The sequence below is a fragment of the Pleurodeles waltl genome, unplaced genomic scaffold (assembly GCF_031143425.1).
Source record: "Pleurodeles waltl isolate 20211129_DDA unplaced genomic scaffold, aPleWal1.hap1.20221129 scaffold_39, whole genome shotgun sequence".
Classification (NCBI taxonomy): Eukaryota; Metazoa; Chordata; class Amphibia; order Caudata; family Salamandridae; genus Pleurodeles; species Pleurodeles waltl.
The window spans coordinates 2,297,501-2,318,387 of NW_027150097.1; the positions used below are offsets into that span (position 1 = coordinate 2,297,501).

Here is a 20,887-nt window from a genome sequence, read left to right on the forward strand (position 1 = left end):
TTCTCCATGTTACTGCCTCTTTGCATGTGGTGTGCTGCAATTTGCAGAACAGATACAAAGAGTAAACAAGCACTTGCAATACAACTGGTCTGGCATTTCTCCGAGATAGAGCTATTAGCAGTTGTAAACTCCCAACCAGACTTTTCTTGACTCATTAAATGTAAATAATGAGCGCAATCGCGCTGCTACAGTTCACTCAGATTGAAACCTATCGGCAAAAGTGCAATTATCTATGTAACCGGCAAAAGTTCAATTAATTATGTAACAGGGTCGATGTCATGCAATGAGCTCGACTTCTGTCAAACGAGATCGTGCTGTGAAAAAAAGAGAACAAGTAGTCCACAAACCAGATGGAAAACAGCGAGCCTCCTAAGTTTTCAGTACTTGGTCGCTGCGCTCAAGGAGGGCTAACCACCTGAAAAGGCATGACGTATGCATGCCTTCCATTAACGAAAGCAAGCAGATTTTAACAGGGAAGCCCACGTACCAATGAAAGACACCAACGTGAAATGGACAGGGCTCCTAGCCCTTTTCTAACTACAACAGCGTCTCGCAAGAAATACGCATGCGCAAGCGCATTCTAGCGCAGGCTTGACTCTAAAAAATCTCCTATGATAGTTGGAGGAAGATATCCCTTTATGCACATCAGCTCTCCTGAACATAAGGCAGATACCCTTGCACTCAAGGCAGCCCGAAGTGCACCTTTGCATAGACAAAGAGCAGAACAGCACCATTTCTGTGAAGATATGTCTCAGTTCTGCTCTCTTCGAGTGACGCACAAAGGAACTTTGCTCGCTGTGCTGCACTGCGTCCCTTCTTTCTAAATATTCCAATTAGTGATCAGTTTACCAAAAAAGTAGCAAATCTGCACCCATAGATGTACTCCTTGAAAGGATACAAATTTACTACCTTTTTCAAATACACAATCACTGGCAATAGTAGCCTTGGAAAGCTATGCCAGATTCAGGTTTGAAGCTATGCCCCTTTTCTTTCTCAGACTCACACAATCCTCTCTCCTGCTGATTCCATTGTAACTCAGGTATGCTCTGCTCCTTCATATAGTCCCCAGCACGGCCCTCTGACAAGCACCTGGCTCGATAGCCCAGGGGTTAGAGCACTGGTATTGTAAACCAAGGGTCGTGAGTTCAAATCCCACTGGGGCCTCACAAACATTTTGGATTTAACAACACTTTTTAGTTCATTGGGGAGCCTCACTACAAATATTCTTTTCAAGATAGAAAAACAAAGGCGACAGAGGGCAAAGCACGCAATAACGGGGGGCATTACACACAGTGTCAGTGGAATGACAAACACAAGACTCCTACAGGGTCATACTATTGACTTGTGTGAGTATGGGGGATGTTTAGAGTGTGACATCCCAAAATATCATTCTTGACTTGGTCGTTGGCTTTGGTGCCCCTTCAGCCACGTCCTTTCCAATGCACATGTCATTTTTTTAATATCATCCTGATTTCACTGTGAGATTTTAACTTGTTCTTTTTTTCGGGTCCAGAATGTAAGTGTATATTTAGGCCCATGTTTAAACCGATTTTGCATTGGGTTGCATCACTTTTTCAATGCAGCATTAACACAATTCGTTTTTTGGTATTTACAAAGCCATGCACATGTTAAGAAAAGGTAACAGCACACAGCACCTTGCTCTGCCATGCTTTACTTTGCGTCAGGTAGGTGTTCCACGGGTGGTACATGTTTTTCTCATACATCCACACATGGATTTTGATGTAAACCCATATTTACAAAAACATACAGTCATGGTTTTGTGCAACAATGTTGCGCCTACCCGAGGCTGGTGTAAGGCGAACAGATGTCTTTATTTCTCCATGTCACTGCCTCTTTGCATGTGGTGTGCTACAATTTGCAGATACAAAGAGTAAACAAGCACTTGCAATACAACATGTCTGGCATTTCTCAGAGATAGAGCTATTAGCAGTTGTAAACTCCCAACCAGACTTTTCTTGACTCATTAAATGTAAATAATGAGCGCGATCGTGCTGCTACAGTTCACTCATATTGAAACCTATCGGCAAAAGTGCAATTATCTATGTAACCGGCAAAAGTTCAATTAATTATGTAACAGGGTTGATGTCATGCAATGAGCTCGACTTCTGTCAAACGAGATTGTGCTGTGAAAAAAAAGAGAAAAAGTAGTCCACAAACCAGATGGAAAACAGCGAGCCTCCTTTGTTTTCAGTACTTGGTCGCTGCGCTCAAGGAGGGCTAACCACCGGAAAAGGCAAGACGTATGCATGCCTTCCACTAACGAAGGCAAGCAGATTTTAACAGGGAAGCCCACGAACCAATGAAAGACACCAACGTGAAATGGACGGGGCTCCTAGCCCTTTTCTAACTACAACAGCGTCTCGCAAGCAATACTCATGCACAAGCGCATTCTAGCGCAGGCTTGACTCTAAAAAATCTCCTATGATAGTTGGAGGAAGATATCCCTTTATGCACATCAGCTCTCCTGAACATAAGGCAGATACCCTTGCACTCAAGGCAGCCCGAAGTGCACCTTTGCATAGACAAAGAGCAGAACTGCACCATTTCTGTGAAGATATGTCTCAGTTCTGCTCTCTTCGAGTGACGCACAAAGGAACTTTGCTCGCTGTGCTGCACTGCGTCCCTTATTTCTAAATATTCCAATTAGTGATCAGTTTACCAAAAAAGTAGCAAATCTGCACCCATAGATGTACTCCTTGAAAGGATACAAATTTACTACCTTTTTAAAATACACAATCACTGGCAATAGTAGCCTTGGAAAGCTATGCCAGATTCAGGTTTGAAGCTATGCCCCTTTTCTTTCTCAGACTCACACAATCCTCTCTCCTGCTGATTCCATTGTAACTCAGGTATGCTCTGCTCCTTCATATAGTCCCCAGCACGGCATTCTGACAAGCTCCTGGCTCCATAGCTCAGGGGTTAGAGCACTGGTCTTGTAAACCAGGGGTCGTGAGTTCAAATCTCACTGGGGCCTCACAAACATTTGGGATTTAACAACACTTTTTAGTTCATTGGGGAGCCTCACTACAAATATTCTTTTCAAGATAAAAAAACAAAGGCGACACAGGGCAAAGCACGCAAGAAAGGGGGGGCATTACACACAGTGTAAACCAGGGGTCGTGAGTTCAAAACTCAATGGGGCCTCACAAACATTTTGGATTTAACAACACTTTTTAGTTCATTGGGGAGCCTCACTACAAATATTCTTTTCAAGATAGAAAAACAAAGGCGACACAGGGCAAAGCACGCAAGAACGGGGGGCATTAAACACAGTGTCAGTGGAATGACAAACACAAGACTCCTACAGGGTCATACAATTGACTTGTGTGAGTATGGGGGATGTTTAGAGTGTGACATCCCAAAATATCATTCTTGACTTGGTCGTTGGCTTTGGTGCCCCTTCAGCCACGTCCTTTCCAATGCACATGTCATTTTTTTAATATCATCCTGATTTCACTGTGAGATTTTAACTTGTTCTTTTTTTCGGGTCCGGAATGTAAGTGTATATTTAGGCCCATGTTTAAACCGATTTTGCATCGGGTTGCATCACTTTTTCAATGCAGCATTAACACAATTCGTTTTTTGGTATATACAAAGCCATGCACATGTTAAGAAAAGGTAACAGCACACAGCACCTTGCTCTGCCATGCTTTACTTTGCGTCAGGTAGGTGTTCCACGGGTGGTACATTTTTTTCTCATACATCCACACATGGATTTTGATGTAAACCCATATTTACAAAAACATACAGTCATGGTTTTGTGCCACAATGTTGCGCCTACCCGAGGCTGGTGTAAGACGAACAGATGTCTTTATTTCTCCATGTCACTGCCTCTTTGCATGTGGTGTGCTACAATTTGCAGCACAGATACAAAGAGTAAACAAGCACTTGCAATACAACTGGTCTGGCATTTCTCCGAGATAGAGCTATTAGCAGTTGTAAACTCCCAACCAGACTTTTCTTGACTCATTAAATGTAAATAATGAGTGCGATCGCGCTGCTACAGTTCACTCATATTGAAACCTATCGGCAAAAGTGCAATTATCTATGTAACCGGCAAAAGTTCAATTAATTATGTAACAGGGTTGATGTCATGCAATGAGCTCAACTTCTGTCAAACGAGATTGTGCTGTGAAAAAAAAGAGAAAAAGTAGTCCACAAACCAGATGGAAAACAGCGAGCCTCCTTTGTTTTCAGTACTTGGTCGCTGCGCTCAAGGAGGGCTAACCACCGGAAAAGGCATGACGTATGCATGCCTTCCACTAATGAAAGCAAGCAGATTTTAACAGGGAAGCCCACGAACCAATGAAAGACACCAATGTGAAATGGACGGGGCTCCTAGCCCTTTTCTAAGTACAACAGCTTCTCGCAAGCAATACGCATGCGCAAGCGCATTCTAGCGCAGGCTTGACTCTAAAAAATCTCCTCTGATAGTTGGAGGAAGATATCCCTTTATGCACATCAGCTCTCCTGAACATAAGGCAGATACCCTTGCACTCAAGGCAGCCCGAAGTGCACCTTTGCATAGACAAAGAGCAGAACTGCACCATTTCTGTGAAGATATGTCTCAGTTCTGCTCTCTTCGAGTGACGCACAAAGGAACTTTGCTGGCTGTGCTGCACTGCATCCCTTCTTTCTAAATATTCCAATTAGTGATCAGTTTACCAAAAAAGTAGCAAATCTGCACCCATAGATGTACTCCTTGAAAGGATACAAATTTACTACCTTTTTAAAATACACAATCACTGGCAATAGTAGCCTTGGAAAGCTATGCCAGATTGAGGTTTGAAGCTATGCCCCTTTTCTTTCTCAGACTCACACAATCCTCTCTCCTGCTGATTCCATTGTCACTCAGGTATGCTCTGCTCCTTCATATAGTCCCCAGCACGGCATCCTGACAAGCTCCTGGCTCCATAGCTCAGGGGTTAGAGCACTGGTCTTGTGAACCAGGGGTCGTGAGTTCAAATCTCACTTGGGCCTCACAAACATTTGGGATTTAACAACACTTTTTAGTTCATTGGGGAGCCTCACTACAAATATTTTTTTCAAGATAGAAAAACAAAGGCGACACAGGGCAAAGCACGCAAGAAAGGGGGGCATTACACACAGTGTAAACCAGGGGTCGTGAACCAGGGGTCGTGAGTTCAAATCTCAATGGGGCCTCACAAACATTTTGGATTTAACAACACTTTTTAGTTCATTGGGGAGCCTCACTACAAATATTCTTTTCAAGATAGAAAAACAAAGGCGACAGAGGGCAAAGCACGCAATAACGGGGGGCATTACACACAGTGTCAGTGGAATGACAAACACAAGACTCCTACAGGGTCATACTATTGACTTGTGTGAGTATGGGGGATGTTTAGAGTGTGACATCCCAAAATATCATTCTTGACTTGGTCGTTGGCTTTGGTGCCCCTTCAGCCACGTCCTTTCCAATGCACATGTCATTTTTTTAATATCATCCTGATTTCACTGTGAGATTTTAACTTGTTCTTTTTTTCGGGTCCAGAATGTAAGTGTATATTTAGGCCCATGTTTAAACCGATTTTGCATTGGGTTGCATCACTTTTTCAATGCAGCATTAACACAATTCGTTTTTTGGTATTTACAAAGCCATGCACATGTTAAGAAAAGGTAACAGCACACAGCACCTTGCTCTGCCATGCTTTACTTTGCGTCAGGTAGGTGTTCCACGGGTGGTACATGTTTTTCTCATACATCCACACATGGATTTTGATGTAAACCCATATTTACAAAAACATACAGTCATGGTTTTGTGCAACAATGTTGCGCCTACCCGAGGCTGGTGTAAGGCGAACAGATGTCTTTATTTCTCCATGTCACTGCCTCTTTGCATGTGGTGTGCTACAATTTGCAGATACAAAGAGTAAACAAGCACTTGCAATACAACATGTCTGGCATTTCTCAGAGATAGAGCTATTAGCAGTTGTAAACTCCCAACCAGACTTTTCTTGACTCATTAAATGTAAATAATGAGCGCGATCGTGCTGCTACAGTTCACTCATATTGAAACCTATCGGCAAAAGTGCAATTATCTATGTAACCGGCAAAAGTTCAATTAATTATGTAACAGGGTTGATGTCATGCAATGAGCTCGACTTCTGTCAAACGAGATTGTGCTGTGAAAAAAAAGAGAAAAAGTAGTCCACAAACCAGATGGAAAACAGCGAGCCTCCTATGTTTTCAGTACTTGGTCGCTGCGCTCAAGGAGGGCTAACCACCGGAAAAGGCATGACGTATGCATGCCTTCCACTAACGAAGGCAAGCAGATTTTAACAGGGAAGCCCACGAACCAATGAAAGACACCAACGTGAAATGGACGGGGCTCCTAGCCCTTTTCTAACTACAACAGCGTCTCGCAAGCAATACTCATGCACAAGCGCATTCTAGCGCAGGCTTGACTCTAAAAAATCTCCTATGATAGTTGGAGGAAGATATCCCTTTATGCACATCAGCTCTCCTGAACATAAGGCAGATACCCTTGCACTCAAGGCAGCCCGAAGTGCACCTTTGCATAGACAAAGAGCAGAACTGCACCATTTCTGTGAAGATATGTCTCAGTTCTGCTCTCTTCGAGTGACGCACAAACGAACTTTGCTCGCTGTGCTGCACTGCGTCCCTTATTTCTAAATATTCCAATTAGTGATCAGTTTACCAAAAAAGTAGCAAATCTGCACCCATAGATGTACTCCTTGAAAGGATACAAATTTACTACCTTTTTAAAATACACAATCACTGGCAATAGTAGCCTTGGAAAGCTATGCCAGATTCAGGTTTGAAGCTATGCCCCTTTTCTTTCTCAGACTCACACAATCCTCTCTCCTGCTGATTCCATTGTAACTCAGGTATGCTCTGCTCCTTCATATAGTCCCCAGCACGGCATCCTGACAAGCTCCTGGCTCCATTGCTCAGGGGTTAGAGCACTGGTCTTGTAAACCAGGGGTCGTGAGTTCAAATCTCACTGGGGCCTCACAAACATTTGGGATTTAACAACACATTTTAGTTCATTGGGGAGCCTCACTACAAATATTCTTTTCAAGATAAAAAAACAAAGGCGACACAGGGCAAAGCACGCAAGAAAGGGGGGGCATTACACACAGTGTAAACCAGGGGTCGTGAGTTCAAATCTCAATGGGGCCTCACAAACATTTTGGATTTAACAACACTTTTTAGTTCATTGGGGAGCCTCACTACAAATATTCTTTTCAAGATAGAAAAACAAAGGCGACACAGGGCAAAGCACGCAAGAACGGGGGGCATTAAACACAGTGTCAGTGGAATGACAAACACAAGACTCCTACAGGGTCATACAATTGACTTGTGTGAGTATGGGGGATGTTTAGAGTGTGACATCCCAAAATATCATTCTTGACTTGGTCGTTGGCTTTGGTGCCCCTTCAGCCACGTCCTTTCCAATGCACATGTCATTTTTTTAATATCATCCTGATTTCACTGTGAGATTTTAACTTGTTCTTTTTTTCTGGTCCGGAATTTAAATGTACATTTAGGCCCATGTTTAAACAGATTTTTCATCGGGTTGCATCACTTTTTCGATGCAGCATTAACACAATTCGTTTTTTGGTATTTACAAAGCCATGCACATGTTAAGAAAAAGTAACAGCACACAGCACATTGCTCTGCCATGCTTTACTTTGCGTCAGGTAGTTGTTCCACAGGTGGTACATGGTTTTCTTGCACATCCACACATGGATTTTGATGTAAACCCATGTTTACAAAAACAGACAGTCATGGTTTTGTGCCACAATGGTGCGCCTCCCCGAGGCTGGTGTATGGAGAACAGATGTCTTTATTTCTCCATGTTACTGCCTCTTTGCATGTGGTGTGCTGCAATTTGCAGAACAGATACAAAGAGTAAACAAGCACTTGCAATACAACTGGTCTGGCATTTCTCCGAGATAGAGCTATTAGCAGTTGTAAACTACCAACCAGACTTTTCTTGACTCATTAAATGTAAATAATGAGCGCAATCGCGCTGCTACAGTTCACTCAGATTGAAACCTATCGGCAAAAGTGCAATTATCTATGTAACCGGCAAAAGTTCAATTAATTATGTAACAGGGTCGATGTCATGCAATGAGCTCGACTTCTGTCAAACGAGATCGTGCTGTGAAAAAAAGAGAACAAGTAGTCCACAAACCAGATGGAAAACAGCGAGCCTCCTAAGTTTTCAGTACTTGGTCGCTGCGCTCAAGGAGGGCTAACCACCGGAAAAGGCATGACGTATGCATGCCTTCCACTAACAAAAGCAAGCAGATTTTAACAGGGAAGCCCACGAACCAATGAAAGACACCAACGTGAAATGGACGGGGCTCCTAGCCCTTTTCTAACTACAACAGCGTCTCGCAAGAAATACGCATGCGCAAGCGCATTCTAGCGCAGGCTTGACTCTAAAAAATCTCCTATGATAGTTGGAGGAAGATATCCCTTTATGCACATCAGCTCTCCTGAACATAAGGCAGATACCCTTGCACTCAAGGCAGCCCGAAGTGCACCTTTGCATAGACAAAGAGCAGAACTGCACCATTTCTGTGAAGATATGTCTCAGTTCTGCTCTCTTCGAGTGACGCACAAAGGAACTTTGCTCGCTGTGCTGCACTGCATCCCTTCTTTCTAAATATTCCAATTAGTGATCAGTTTACCAAAAAAGTAGCAAATCTGCACCCATAGATGTACTCCTTGAAAGGATACAAATTTACTACCTTTTTAAAATACACAATCACTGGCAATAGTAGCCTTGGAAAGCTATGCCAGATTCAGGTTTGAAGCTATGCCCCTTTTCTTTCTCAGACTCACACAATCCTCTCTCCTGCTGATTCCATTGTAACTCAGGTATGCTCTGCTCCTTCATATAGTCCCCAGCACGGCATCCTGACAAGCTCCTGGCTCCATAGCTCAGGGGTTAGAGCACTGGTCTTGTAAACCAGGGGTCGTGAGTTCAAATCTCACTGGGGCCTCACAAACATTTGGGATTTAACAACACTTTTTAGTTCATTGGGGAGCCTCACTACAAATATTCTTTTCAAGATAGAAAAACAAAGGCGATACAGGGCAAAGCACGCAAGAAAGGGGGGCATTACACACACTGTAAACCAGGGGTCGTGAACCGGGGTCGTGAGTTCAAATCTCAATGGGGCCTCACAAACATTTTGGATTTAACAACACTTTTTAGTTCATTGGGGAGCCTCACTACAAATATTCTTTTCAAGATAGAAAAACAAAGGCGACACAGGGCAAAGCACGCAAGAACGGGGGGCATTACACACAGTGTCAGTGGAATGACAAACACAAGACTCCTGCAGGGTCATACAATTGACTTGTGTGAGTATGGGGGATGTTTAGAGTGTGACATCCCAAAATATCATTCTTGACTTGGTCGTTGGCTTTGGTGCCCCTTCAGCCACGTCCTTTCCAATGCACATGTCATTTTTTTAATATCATCCTGATTTCACTGTGAGATTTTAACTTGTTCTTTTTTTCGGGTCCGGAATTTAAATGTACATTTAGGCCCATGTTTAAACAGATTTTTCATCGGGTTGCATCACTTTTTCGATGCAGCATTAACACAATTCGTTTTTTGGTATTTACAAAGCCATGCACATGTTAAGAAAAAGTAACAGCACACAGCACCTTGCTCTGCCATGCTTTACTTTGCGTCAGGTAGGTGTTCCACAGGTGGTACATGGTTTTCTTGTACATCCACACATGGATTTTGATGTAAACCCATGTTTACAAAAACAGACAGTCATGGTTTTGTGCCACAATGGTGCGCCTCCCCGAGGCTGGTGTAAGGAGAACAGATGTCTTTATTTCTCCATGTTACTGCCTCTTTGCATGTGGTGTGCTGCAATTTGCAGAACAGATACAAAGAGTAAACAAGCACTTGCAATACAACTGGTCTGGCATTTCTCCGAGATAGAGCTATTAGCAGTTGTAAACTCCCAACCAGACTTTTCTTGACTCATTAAATGTAAATAATGAGCGCAATCGCGCTGCTACAGTTCACTCAGATTGAAACCTATCGGCAAAAGTGCAATTATCTATGTAACCGGCAAAAGTTCAATTAATTATGTAACAGGGTCGATGTCATGCAATGAGCTCGACTTCTGTCAAACGAGATCGTGCTGTGAAAAAAAGAGAACAAGTAGTCCACAAACCAGATGGAAAACAGCGAGCCTCCTAAGTTTTCAGTACTTGGTCGCTGCGCTCAAGGAGGGCTAACCACCGGAAAAGGCATGACGTATGCATGCCTTCCATTAACGAAAGCAAGCAGATTTTAACAGGGAAGCCCACGTACCAATGAAAGACACCAACGTGAAATGGACAGGGCTCCTAGCCCTTTTCTAACTACAACAGCGTCTCGCAAGAAATACGCATGCGCAAGCGCATTCTAGCGCAGGCTTGACTCTAAAAAATCTCCTATGATAGTTGGAGGAAGATATCCCTTTATGCACATCAGCTCTCCTGAACATAAGGCAGATACCCTTGCACTCAAGGCAGCCCGAAGTGCACCTTTGCATAGACAAAGAGCAGAACAGCACCATTTCTGTGAAGATATGTCTCAGTTCTGCTCTCTTCGAGTGACGCACAAAGGAACTTTGCTCGCTGTGCTGCACTGCGTCCCTTCTTTCTAAATATTCCAATTAGTGATCAGTTTACCAAAAAAGTAGCAAATCTGCACCCATAGATGTACTCCTTGAAAGGATACAAATTTACTACCTTTTTCAAATACACAATCACTGGCAATAGTAGCCTTGGAAAGCTATGCCAGATTCAGGTTTGAAGCTATGCCCCTTTTCTTTCTCAGACTCACACAATCCTCTCTCCTGCTGATTCCATTGTAACTCAGGTATGCTCTGCTCCTTCATATAGTCCCCAGCACGGCCCTCTGACAAGCACCTGGCTCGATAGCCCAGGGGTTAGAGCACTGGTATTGTAAACCAAGGGTCGTGAGTTCAAATCCCACTGGGGCCTCACAAACATTTTGGATTTAACAACACTTTTTAGTTCATTGGGGAGCCTCACTACAAATATTCTTTTCAAGATAGAAAAACAAAGGCGACAGAGGGCAAAGCACGCAATAACGGGGGGCATTACACACAGTGTCAGTGGAATGACAAACACAAGACTCCTACAGGGTCATACTATTGACTTGTGTGAGTATGGGGGATGTTTAGAGTGTGACATCCCAAAATATCATTCTTGACTTGGTCGTTGGCTTTGGTGCCCCTTCAGCCACGTCCTTTCCAATGCACATGTCATTTTTTTAATATCATCCTGATTTCACTGTGAGATTTTAACTTGTTCTTTTTTTCGGGTCCAGAATGTAAGTGTATATTTAGGCCCATGTTTAAACCGATTTTGCATTGGGTTGCATCACTTTTTCAATGCAGCATTAACACAATTCGTTTTTTGGTATTTACAAAGCCATGCACATGTTAAGAAAAGGTAACAGCACACAGCACCTTGCTCTGCCATGCTTTACTTTGCGTCAGGTAGGTGTTCCACGGGTGGTACATGTTTTTCTCATACATCCACACATGGATTTTGATGTAAACCCATATTTACAAAAACATACAGTCATGGTTTTGTGCAACAATGTTGCGCCTACCCGAGGCTGGTGTAAGGCGAACAGATGTCTTTATTTCTCCATGTCACTGCCTCTTTGCATATGGTGTGCTACAATTTGCAGATACAAAGAGTAAACAAGCACTTGCAATACAACATGTCTGGCATTTCTCAGAGATAGAGCTATTAGCAGTTGTAAACTCCCAACCAGACTTTTCTTGACTCATTAAATGTAAATAATGAGCGCGATCGTGCTGCTACAGTTCACTCATATTGAAACCTATCGGCAAAAGTGCAATTATCTATGTAACCGGCAAAAGTTCAATTAATTATGTAACAGGGTTGATGTCATGCAATGAGCTCGACTTCTGTCAAACGAGATTGTGCTGTGAAAAAAAAGAGAAAAAGTAGTCCACAAACCAGATGGAAAACAGCGAGCCTCCTTTGTTTTCAGTACTTGGTCGCTGCGCTCAAGGAGGGCTAACCACCGGAAAAGGCAAGACGTATGCATGCCTTCCACTAACGAAGGCAAGCAGATTTTAACAGGGAAGCCCACGAACCAATGAAAGACACCAACGTGAAATGGACGGGGCTCCTAGCCCTTTTCTAACTACAACAGCGTCTCGCAAGCAATACTCATGCACAAGCGCATTCTAGCGCAGGCTTGACTCTAAAAAATCTCCTATGATAGTTGGAGGAAGATATCCCTTTATGCACATCAGCTCTCCTGAACATAAGGCAGATACCCTTGCACTCAAGGCAGCCCGAAGTGCACCTTTGCATAGACAAAGAGCAGAACTGCACCATTTCTGTGAAGATATGTCTCAGTTCTGCTCTCTTCTAGTGACGCACAAAGGAACTTTGCTCGCTGTGCTGCACTGCGTCCCTTATTTCTAAATATTCCAATTAGTGATCAGTTTACCAAAAAAGTAGCAAATCTGCACCCATAGATGTACTCCTTGAAAGGATACAAATTTACTACCTTTTTAAAATACACAATCACTGGCAATAGTAGCCTTGGAAAGCTATGCCAGATTCAGGTTTGAAGCTATGCCCCTTTTCTTTCTCAGACTCACACAATCCTCTCTCCTGCTGATTCCATTGTAACTCAGGTATGCTCTGCTCCTTCATATAGTCCCCAGCACGGCATCCTGACAAGCTCCTGGCTCCATAGCTCAGGGGTTAGAGCACTGGTCTTGTAAACCAGGGGTCGTGAGTTCAAATCTCACTGGGGCCTCACAAACATTTGGGATTTAACAACACTTTTTAGTTCATTGGGGAGCCTCACTACAAATATTCTTTTCAAGATAAAAAAACAAAGGCGACACAGGGCAAAGCACGCAAGAAAGGGGGGGCATTACACACAGTGTAAACCAGGGGTCGTGAGTTCAAAACTCAAAGGGGCCTCACAAACATTTTGGATTTAACAACACTTTTTAGTTCATTGGGGAGCCTCACTACAAATATTCTTTTCAAGATAGAAAAACAAAGGCGACACAGGGCAAAGCACGCAAGAACGGGGGGCATTAAACACAGTGTCAGTGGAATGACAAACACAAGACTCCTACAGGGTCATACAATTGACTTGTGTGAGTATGGGGGATGTTTAGAGTGTGACATCCCAAAATATCATTCTTGACTTGGTCGTTGGCTTTGGTGCCCCTTCAGCCACGTCCTTTCCAATGCACATGTCATTTTTTTAATATCATCCTGATTTCACTGTGAGATTTTAACTTGTTCTTTTTTCTGGTCCGGAATTTAAATGTACATTTAGGCCCATGTTTAAACAGATTTTTCATCGGGTTGCATCACTTTTTCGATGCAGCATTAACACAATTCGTTTTTTGGTATTTACAAAGCCATGCACATGTTAAGAAAAAGTAACAGCACACAGCACATTGCTCTGCCATGCTTTACTTTGCGTCAGGTAGTTGTTCCACAGGTGGTACATGGTTTTCTTGTACATCCACACATGGATTTTGATGTAAACCCATGTTTACAAAAACATACAGTCATGGTTTTGTGCCACAATGGTGCGCCTCCCCGAGGCTGGTGTAAGGAGAACAGATGTCTTTATTTCTCCATGTTACTGCCTCTTTGCATGTGGTGTGCTGCAATTTGCAGAACAGATACAAAGAGTAAACAAGCACTTGCAATACAACTGGTCTGGCATTTCTCCGAGATAGAGCTATTAGCAGTTGTAAACTACCAACCAGACTTTTCTTGACTCATTAAATGTAAATAATGAGCGCAATCGCGCTGCTACAGTTCACTCAGATTGAAACCTATCGGCAAAAGTGCAATTATCTATGTAACCGGCAAAAGTTCAATTAATTATGTAACAGGGTCGATGTCATGCAATGAGCTCGACTTCTGTCAAACGAGATCGTGCTGTGAAAAAAAGAGAAAAAGTAGTCCACAAACCAGATGGAAAACAGCGAGCCTCCTATGTTTTCAGTACTTGGTCACTGCGCTCAAGGAGGGCTAACCACCGGAAAAGGCATGACGTATGCATGCCTTCCACTAACGAAAGCAAGCAGATTTTAACAGGGAAGCCCACGAACCAATGAAAGACACCAACGTGAAATGGACGGGGCTCATAGCCCTTTTCTAACTACAACTGCGTCTCGCAAGCAATACGCATGCGCAAGCGCATTCTAGCGCAGGCTTGACTCTAAAAAATCTCCTATGATAGTTGGAGGAAGATATCCCTTTATGCACATCAGCTCTCCTGAACATAAGGCAGATACCCTTGCACTCAAGGCAGCCCGAAGTGCACCTTTGCATAGACAAAGAGCAGAACTGCACCATTTCTGTGAAGATATGTCTCAGTTCTGCTCTCTTCGAGTGACGCACAAAGGAACTTTGCTCGCTGTGCTGCACTGCGTCCCTTCTTTCTAAATATTCCAATTAGTGATCAGTTTAACAAAAAAGTAGCAAATCTGCACCCATAGATGTACTCCTTGAAAGGATACAAATTTACTACCTTTTTAAAATACACAATCACTGGCAATAGTAGCCTTGGAAAGCTATGCCAGATTCAGGTTTGAAGCTATGCCCCTTTTCTTTCTCAGACTCACACAATCCTCTCTCCTGCTGATTCCATTGTACCTCAGGTATGCTCTGCTCCTTCATATAGTCCCCAGCACAGCAGCCTGACAAGCTCCTGGCTCCATATCTCAGGGGTTAGAGCACTGGTCTTGTGAACCAGGGTTCGTGAGTTCAGATCTCACTGGGGCCACTCAAACATTTTGGATTTAACAACACTTTTTAGTTCATTGGGGAGCCTCACTACAAATATTCTTTTCAAGATAGAAAAACAAAGGCGACACATGGCAAAGCACGCAAGAAAGGGGGGCATTACACACAGTGTCAGTGGAATGACAAACACAAGACTCCTACAGGGTCATACAATTGACTTGTGTGAGTATGGGGGATGTTTAGAGCGTGACATCCCAAAATATCATTCTTGACTTGGTCGTTGGCTTTGGTGCCCCTTCAGCCACGTCCTTTCCAATGCACATGTCATTTTTTTAATATCATCCTGATTTCACTGTGAGATTTTAACTTGTTCTTTTTTTCGGGTCCGGAATGTAAGTGTATATTTAGGCCCATGTTTAAACCGATTTTGCATCGGGTTGCATCACTTTTTCAATGCAGCATTAACACAATTCGTTTTTTGGTATATACAAAGCCATGCACATGTTAAGAAAAGGTAACAGCACACAGCACCTTGCTCTGCCATGCTTTACTTTGCGTCAGGTAGGTGTTCCACGGGTGGTACATGTTTTTCTCATACATCCACACATGGATTTTGATGTAAACCCATATTTACAAAAACATACAGTCATGGTTTTGTGCCACAATGTTGCGCCTACCCGAGGCTGGTGTAAGACGAACAGATGTCTTTATTTCTCCATGTCACTGCCTCTTTGCATGTGGTGTGCTACAATTTGCAGCACAGATACAAAGAGTAAACAAGCACTTGCAATACAACTGGTCTGGCATTTCTCCGAGATAGAGCTATTAGCAGTTGTAAACTCCCAACCAGACTTTTCTTGACTCATTAAATGTAAATAATGAGTGCGATCGCGCTGCTACAGTTCACTCATATTGAAACCTATCGGCAAAAGTGCAATTATCTATGTAACCGGCAAAAGTTCAATTAATTATGTAACAGGGTTGATGTCATGCAATGAGCTCAACTTCTGTCAAACGAGATTGTGCTGTGAAAAAAAAGAGAAAAAGTAGTCCACAAACCAGATGGAAAACAGCGAGCCTCCTTTGTTTTCAGTACTTGGTCGCTGCGCTCAAGGAGGGCTAACCACCGGAAAAGGCATGACGTATGCATGCCTTCCACTAATGAAAGCAAGCAGATTTTAACAGGGAAGCCCACGAACCAATGAAAGACACCAATGTGAAATGGACGGGGCTCCTAGCCCTTTTCTAAGTACAACAGCTTCTCGCAAGCAATACGCATGCGCAAGCGCATTCTAGCGCAGGCTTGACTCTAAAAAATCTCCTCTGATAGTTGGAGGAAGATATCCCTTTATGCACATCAGCTCTCCTGAACATAAGGCAGATACCCTTGCACTCAAGGCAGCCCGAAGTGCACCTTTGCATAGACAAAGAGCAGAACTGCACCATTTCTGTGAAGATATGTCTCAGTTCTGCTCTCTTCGAGTGACGCACAAAGGAACTTTGCTGGCTGTGCTGCACTGCATCCCTTCTTTCTAAATATTCCAATTAGTGATCAGTTTACCAAAAAAGTAGCAAATCTGCACCCATAGATGTACTCCTTGAAAGGATACAAATTTACTACCTTTTTAAAATACACAATCACTGGCAATAGTAGCCTTGGAAAGCTATGCCAGATTGAGGTTTGAAGCTATGCCCCTTTTCTTTCTCAGACTCACACAATCCTCTCTCCTGCTGATTCCATTGTCACTCAGGTATGCTCTGCTCCTTCATATAGTCCCCAGCACGGCATCCTGACAAGCTCCTGGCTCCATAGCTCAGGGGTTAGAGCACTGGTCTTGTGAACCAGGGGTCGTGAGTTCAAATCTCACTTGGGCCTCACAAACATTTGGGATTTAACAACACTTTTTAGTTCATTGGGGAGCCTCACTACAAATATTTTTTTCAAGATAGAAAAACAAAGGCGACACAGGGCAAAGCACGCAAGAAAGGGGGGCATTACACACAGTGTAAACCAGGGGTCGTGAACCAGGGGTCGTGAGTTCAAATCTCAATGGGGCCTCACAAACATTTTGGATTTAACAACACTTTTTAGTTCATTGGGGAGCCTCACTACAAATATTCTTTTCAAGATAGAAAAACAAAGGCGACACAGGGCAAAGCACGCAAGAACGGGGAGCATTACACACAGTGTCAGTGGAATGACAAACACAAGACTCCTACAGGGTCATACAATTGACTTGTGTGAGTATGGGGGATGTTTAGAGTGTGACATCCCAAAATATCATTCTTGACTTGGTCGTTGGCTTTGGTGCCCCTTCAGCCACGTCCTTTCCAATGCACATGTCATTTTTTTAATATCATCCTGATTTCACTGTGAGATTTTAACTTGTTCTTTTTTTCGGGTCCGGAATTTAAATGTACATTTAGGCCCATGTTTAAACAGATTTTTCATCGGGTTGCATCACTTTTTCGATGCAGCATTAACACAATTCGTTTTTTGGTATTTACAAAGCCATGCACATGTTAAGAAAAAGTAACAGCACACAGCACCTTGCTCTGCCATGCTTTACTTTGCGTCAGGTAGGTGTTCCACAGGTGGTACATGGTTTTCTTGTACATCCACACATGGATTTTGATGTAAACCCATGTTTACAAAAACATACAGTCATGGTTTTGTGCCACAATGGTGCGCCTCCCCGAGGCTGGTGTAAGGAGAACAGATGTCTTTATTTCTCCATGTTACTGCCTCTTTGCATGTGGTGTGCTGCAATTTGCAGAACAGATACAAAGAGTAAACAAGCACTTGCAATACAACTGGTCTGGCATTTCTCCGAGATAGAGCTATTAGCAGTTGTAAACTCCCAACCAGACTTTTCTTGACTCATTAAATGTAAATAATGAGCGCAATCGCGCTGCTACAGTTCACTCAGATTGAAACCTATCGGCAAAAGTGCAATTATCTATGTAACCGGCAAAAGTTCAATTAATTATGTAACAGGGTCGATGTCATGCAATGAGCTCGACTTCTGTCAAACGAGATCGTGCTGTGAAAAAAAGAGAACAAGTAGTCCACAAACCAGATGGAAAACAGCGAGCCTCCTAAGTTTTCAGTACTTGGTCGCTGCGCTCAAGGAGGGCTAACCACAGGAAAAGGCATGACGTATGCATGCCTTCCACTAACGAAAGCAAGCAGATTTTAACAGGGAAGCCCACGAACCAATGAAAGACACCAACGTGAAATGGACAGGGCTCCTAGCCCTTTTCTAACTACAAGAGCGTCTCGCAAGAAATACGCATGCGCAAGCGCATTCTAGCGCAGGCTTGACTCTAAAAAATCTCCTATGATAGTTGGAGGAAGATATCCCTTTATGCACATCAGCTCTCCTGAACATAAGGCAGATACCCTTGCACTCAAGGCAGCCCGAAGTGCACCTTTGCATAGACAAAGAGCAGAACTGCACCATTTCTGTGAAGATATGTCTCAGTTCTGCTCTCTTCGAGTGACGCACAAAGGAACTTTGCTCGCTGTGCTGCACTGCGTCCCTTCTTTCTAAATATTCCAATTAGTGATCAGTTTACCAAAAAAGTAGCAAATCTGCACCCATAGATGTACTCCTTGAAAGGATACAAATTTACTACCTTTTTCAAATACACAATCACTGGCAATAGTAGCCTTGGAAAGCTATGCCAGATTCAGGTTTGAAGCTATGCCCCTTTTCTTTCTCAGACTCACACAATCCTCTCTCCTGCTGATTCCATTGTAACTCAGGTATGCTCTGCTCCTTCATATAGTCCCCAGCACGGCCCTCTGACAAGCACCTGGCTCGATAGCTCAGGGGTTAGAGCACTGGTATTGTAAACCAAGGGTTGTGAGTTCAAATCCCACTGGGGACTCACAAACATTTTGGATTTAACAACACTTTTTAGTTCATTGGGGAGCCTCACTACAAATATTCTTTTCAAGATAGAAAAACAAAGGCGACAGAGGGCAAAGCACGCAATAACGGGGGGCATTACACACAGTGTCAGTGGAATGACAAACACAAGACTCCTACAGGGTCATACTATTGACTTGTGTGAGTATGGGGGATGTTTAGAGTGTGACATCCCAAAATATCATTCTTGACTTGGTCGTTGGCTTTGGTGCCCCTTCAGCCACGTCCTTTCCAATGCACATGTCATTTTTTTAATATCATCCTGATTTCACTGTGAGATTTTAACTTGTTCTTTTTTTCGGGTCCAGAATGTAAGTGTATATTTAGGCCCATGTTTAAACCGATTTTGCATTGGGTTGCATCACTTTTTCAATGCAGCATTAACACAATTCGTTTTTTGGTATTTACAAAGCCATGCACATGTTAAGAAAAGGTAACAGCACACAGCACCTTGCTCTGCCATGCTTTACTTTGCGTCAGGTAGGTGTTCCACGGGTGGTACATGTTTTTCTCATACATCCACACATGGATTTTGATTTAAACCCATATTTACAAAAACATACAGTCATGGTTTTGTGCAACAATGTTGCGCCTACCCGAGGCTGGTGTAAGGCCAACAGATGTCTTTATTTCTCCATGTCACTGCCTCTTTGCATGTGGTGTGCTACAATTTGCAGATACAAAGAGTAAACAAGCACTTGCAATACAACATGTCTGGCATTTCTCAGAGATAGAGCTATTAGCAGTTGTAAACTCCCAACCAGACTTTTCTTGACTCATTAAATGTAAATAATGAGCACGATCGTGCTGCTACAGTTCACTCATATTGAAACCTGTCGGCAAAAGTGCAATTATCTATGTAACCGGCAAAAGTTCAATTAATTATGTAACAGGGTTGATGTCATGCAATGAGCTCGACTTCTGTCAAACGAGATCGTGCTGTGAAAAAAAAGAGAAAAAGTAGTCCACAAACCAGATGGAAAACAGCGAGCCTCCTTTGTTTTCAGTACTTGGTCGCTGCGCTCAAGGAGGGCTAACCACCGGAAAAGGCATGACGTATGCATGCCTTCCACTAACGAAGGCAAGCAGATTTTAACAGGGAAGCCCACGAACCAATGAAAGACACCAACGTGAAATGGACGGGGCTCCTAGCCCTTTTCTAACTACAACAGCGTCTCGCAAGCAATACTCATGCACAAGCGCATTCTAGCGCAGGCTTGACTCTAAAAAATCTCCTATGATAGTTGGAGGAAGATATCCCTTTATGCACATCAGCTCTCCTGAACATAAGGCAGATACCCTTGCACTCAAGGCAGCCCGAAGTGCACCTTTGCATAGACAAAGAGCAGAACTGCACCATTTCTGTGAAGATATGTCTCAGTTCTGCTCTCTTCGAGTGACCCACAAAGGAACTTTGCTCGCTGTGCTGCACTGCGTCCCTTATTTCTAAATATTCCAATTAGTGATCAGTTTACCAAAAAAGTAGCAAATCTGCACCCATAGATGTACTCCTTGAAAGGATACAAATTTACTACCTTTTTAAAATACACAATCACTGGCAATAGTAGCCTTGGAAAGCTATGCCAGATTCAGGTTTGAAGCTATGCCCCTTTTCTTTCTCAGACTCACACAATCCTCTCTCCTGCTGATTCCATTGTAACTCAGGTATGCTCTGCTCCTTCATATAGTCCCCAGCACGGCATCCTGACAAGCTCCTGGCTCCATAGCTCAGGGGTTAGAGCACTGGTCTTGTAAACCAGGGGTCGTGAGTTCAAATCTCACTGGGGCCTCACAAACATTTGGGATTTAACAACACTTTTTAGTTCATTGGGGAGCCTCACTACAAATATTCTTTTCAAGATAAAAAAACAAAGGCGACACAGGGCAAAGCACGCAAGAAAGGGGGGGCATTACACACAGTGTAAACCAGGGGTCGTGAGTTCAAATCTCAATGGGGCCTCACAAACATTTTGGATTTAACAACACTTTTTAGTTCATTGGGGAGCCTCGCTACAAATATTCTTTTCAAGATAGAAAAACAAAGGCGACACAGGGCAAAGCACGCAAGAACGGGGGGCATTAAACACAGTGTCAGTGGAATGACAAACACAAGACTCCTA

The 20,887-nt window shown here is 43.2% G+C and overlaps 8 non-coding genes across 8 annotated transcripts; all 8 read left to right on the plus strand.

The window, feature by feature from the left end:
• The first annotated feature begins 2,922 nt into the window (after window positions 1-2,922).
• On the plus strand, window positions 2,923-2,995 carry TRNAT-UGU (transfer RNA threonine (anticodon UGU)). The gene has a single exon. It is a non-coding gene; the product is annotated as a tRNA-Thr (tRNA).
• Window positions 2,996-4,928: 1,933 nt separating this feature from the next.
• TRNAT-UGU (transfer RNA threonine (anticodon UGU)) lies at window positions 4,929-5,001 on the plus strand. The gene has a single exon. It is a non-coding gene; the product is annotated as a tRNA-Thr (tRNA).
• A 1,941-nt stretch (window positions 5,002-6,942) lies between these two features.
• Window positions 6,943-7,015, plus strand: TRNAT-UGU (transfer RNA threonine (anticodon UGU)). Its single transcript has one exon. It is a non-coding gene; the product is annotated as a tRNA-Thr (tRNA).
• Window positions 7,016-8,947: 1,932 nt separating this feature from the next.
• TRNAT-UGU (transfer RNA threonine (anticodon UGU)) lies at window positions 8,948-9,020 on the plus strand. The gene has a single exon. It is a non-coding gene; the product is annotated as a tRNA-Thr (tRNA).
• A 3,775-nt stretch (window positions 9,021-12,795) lies between these two features.
• Window positions 12,796-12,868, plus strand: TRNAT-UGU (transfer RNA threonine (anticodon UGU)). Its single transcript has one exon. It is a non-coding gene; the product is annotated as a tRNA-Thr (tRNA).
• A 1,931-nt stretch (window positions 12,869-14,799) lies between these two features.
• Window positions 14,800-14,872, plus strand: TRNAT-UGU (transfer RNA threonine (anticodon UGU)). The gene has a single exon. It is a non-coding gene; the product is annotated as a tRNA-Thr (tRNA).
• A 1,763-nt stretch (window positions 14,873-16,635) lies between these two features.
• TRNAT-UGU (transfer RNA threonine (anticodon UGU)) lies at window positions 16,636-16,708 on the plus strand. Its single transcript has one exon. It is a non-coding gene; the product is annotated as a tRNA-Thr (tRNA).
• A 3,776-nt stretch (window positions 16,709-20,484) lies between these two features.
• Window positions 20,485-20,557, plus strand: TRNAT-UGU (transfer RNA threonine (anticodon UGU)). Its single transcript has one exon. It is a non-coding gene; the product is annotated as a tRNA-Thr (tRNA).
• The last annotated feature ends 330 nt before the right edge of the window (window positions 20,558-20,887 follow it).